We start from the raw sequence: 3,306 nt of genomic DNA, 5'->3' as shown, positions 1-3,306 counted from the left end.
ACCTATTCTCTTTTTTAGCGCTAAATTAGCGCCTATTCTAATATATAATGACTGCATGTACTGTATGCTTCCCTGTGAGTTTAGAATATGTTTCAAAATGTTATCAGGTCTGCCGGGGTACAATAATGAACCTATACATTGTAGAGCGCATAAAATTATAGAGCTATCACCAAATATTTTCTACGAGAAGATGAATCTTTGCTATCATTGCAGTTGTTGGAGTATAATTAATTATATAGATCCAGATCATATTCTTGCTGCTCGTGGGTGCATAAGCCTAGATTTTATCCCCATTGTTTTTATTGCATAAATCACATCCCTATATATGCATGTACAGCCTTCACAAAAAGCTAAGGACCACTTACAAAAGTGCACTCAAAATAAAAACCAGGAAATCAAATTATGCCTTCTTTGACACACATTTAATCCGGTAATCCATAAGAGCAAAAAGAAATTTCACCACAATCGAAACCGAAATGCGTATTCCCAGCGCTCAAAAGAGACCAACCCACAAAATCGAAAATCACAAAAGAAAGTGTCTCAAAAAGTCTCAGCAATATAAAAGAAAACGACCAGTTCAAGTTCGGGAATGTCAATGGAATTGTCAGAAGCGCATGTGTCCACCATTCACGGCAAGGTAGTCAAGGCATCCTGACAGGGCAGCGGTACCTGCAGGAGATCTTTCGACCTCTGGTCGTCACAGCGTTGCAGCAGATTGGGCCTGCTGCTGCTGCCCTTCAGGACGACAACGCCACGCCGCACAGGTCCAGGGCGTCAACGCCTTGGTGCTGCAGGCGGGGATTACCCGCATGGTTTGGCCAGCCAACAGTTCAGACCTCAATCCTATTGAACAGGTTGTAGGCTGAGCTTGCTCTGAGAGTTCGGGAGAACTACCCTTTGCCCGCCAACTGCTGCTTGGATGGCTGTAACAAAATTGGAACAACATTCCCTGCGCCTTTCTTTTGTGATTTTCGATATTGAGGGTGGGTCCCTTTTAAGCGCTGGGAATCATGCATTTCGGTTTTGATTGGGATGAAATTTCTTTGTTGCACTCTTGGACTGATTAATTAAATGTATGTTAAAGAATGAATAATTAGAATAGATTTGCTGGTTTTTATTTTTCGTGCACTTTTGCAAGTGGTCCTTAACTTTTTGTGAAGACTGTATATTTTGCATAATAACCAAGGAGGTTATAATAACATTATATTCTAAGGTCCTTGATAACAAAATACACTGTATTTATATAGCCGCAGTCGATGGTAATAATTGAGATAGACTCATTAGTCTATATTGAAAACATCTTAAGCAATTGCAATATGATACTGTTGCTGAGCATAGTGACAAAAACTAAACTGATTGACAAAGATGCTGAACCGGGAAAGCAAAACTGTTAAATTCTAGAGATCAATAATTACCATCGCTTTTAACGCCTAGCCACAATAGGGTGCTTTTCTTTGCGGGGGAGAGGGGGTGATTTTCGTATTTGGACTAAAAGTAACGCAAATTTAAGCAAGTCAGTGCTCTTTTTTAAACTTACGTAAATGACTATTTTTACTATTGAGTATTAACCACGGATTTTAAACTCCTAATGTCAAGTTTAAGTAGGGTCGAGCCATTCTGTGAACTAACGTGATAACATACACAACCAACTTGATTTCCACGCGCTAATACATGACCTTACGCAGTGGCAGGTGCTGTAAATGTAAAACTTTTACCAAACTGAAACTTTTAGTTTAGTTTTAGTATGTTTTTACAGCGCTCGCAACTGCATAAGGTCATGAGTGCCCAAAGATTAGAGGTGTTACAAGAGAGTTACAAACGTAAAAAAGAAGAAGGAGAGATAAGGACGACAGATGTTCGATAGGAAAGAAGAAGCAAACCACACCAGAGCACCCACAAACTGAAACTAAAAATACCTTGTTTGTACTACTACTACTACTTTAAATAATAATACATGTAGGCCTACAAGTATTTGGATAAGATCATGATGCCTTTCTGGGACGTTATATCCTTCTCATCCAGGGTTGGCCCTGACAGGCAGGGTTGAAGCTCGCCTCCTAACTGCTAAATTGTGTCTCTGGGAGTGTAAAACAACTACAATTAATATATATAGAGAACATTTCTAAGGACAAAATGTCACAACAAAACTGAGACTATACGTACGTAATCATATAGACCAATAAATCAGTAAATGTATCGGTCTCTTTTTTTTTACATGGAGACCACCCCATGTTAACACCAGCATCTGTAGTGTAGCAGATATATATAATTTTTTTTTTTTTTTTTGTTGCACTTTGCTGTCGCATACATAAGACCAGAGTTCAATTCTCATGTGGGGCACATTTTAATTTCACCTGAGTATCTTAAGTCTTTCTGCTGGGACATAGTATCCCTCTCAGCATCTTTTGACCCTGACAGGCAGAGTTGAAATTTGCCTACTTTAAATAATCTAAACTGTGTTGTTGGGAGCATAAATCTACCTACATGAAAAAAAAACAACCTCTATGCAAACTGCATAACTGCTCATAATAATAATAGTAATAATAATAATAATAATAATTATAATTCTGTGTACTGCTAGATCCACATGTACTGCTGTTGTTAATGCTACCACCAATGCTTTTTTTGTTTTTGTTCAGTCTCCTGATTTTGGTTCCCATATAATTTCTTGGTTACGTAAAAATGTATTGACATGGTGCAAATTATTATGTTTTCTAGTAAAACGAAACAAGAAAAAGGGGAATTGTTAAGTCTGTGATGATGATGATGATCACCAATGCTTCTACTACCACCATGATTCCTACCCCCACAACAGCAGCTTATGTGTTTACACTGTAGCAGTGACATTGTATTTGTATTATTTGTTTTAGTAAGAGTTTTACAGGGACTTGCAACACAATTGAATCATATAAGTGTCGAAGATTAGGAGTGTTACAAGAGAGTAAAAAACAAACAAAAAAAAGAAAGAGAAAAGGACAAAGGACGTTTGATAAAAAGAAAGTTAAGATGAAACCACACCAAAGCACCTGCCAACCTCCTGCGCAGTGAAATAGACATAACATATTATATAGTGAGAAGAAATAGAATAAACACACAGGAGTCTTCAGTTTAAAAAACCACTGGTTGACTGGAGGCTAAAAAGGCAAGGAAACTCTAACAGAATCAAGTCATTGCATATAAATATGTTTATTACCTTTATAACTCTGTGAAGTTAGATTCCATATTTCCATTATCATAAGACACAAAAAAAAAAGAAAAGAACAAAGTAATAATAAACTTTTGAACCCATGTAATGCTGTAAGTCTT

The sequence above is a fragment of the Aplysia californica genome, unplaced genomic scaffold, assembly GCF_000002075.1.
Source record: "Aplysia californica isolate F4 #8 unplaced genomic scaffold, AplCal3.0 scaffold00818, whole genome shotgun sequence".
In the NCBI taxonomy this organism is placed as follows: domain Eukaryota; kingdom Metazoa; phylum Mollusca; class Gastropoda; order Aplysiida; family Aplysiidae; genus Aplysia; species Aplysia californica.
This window is presented reverse-complemented; position numbering follows the sequence as displayed.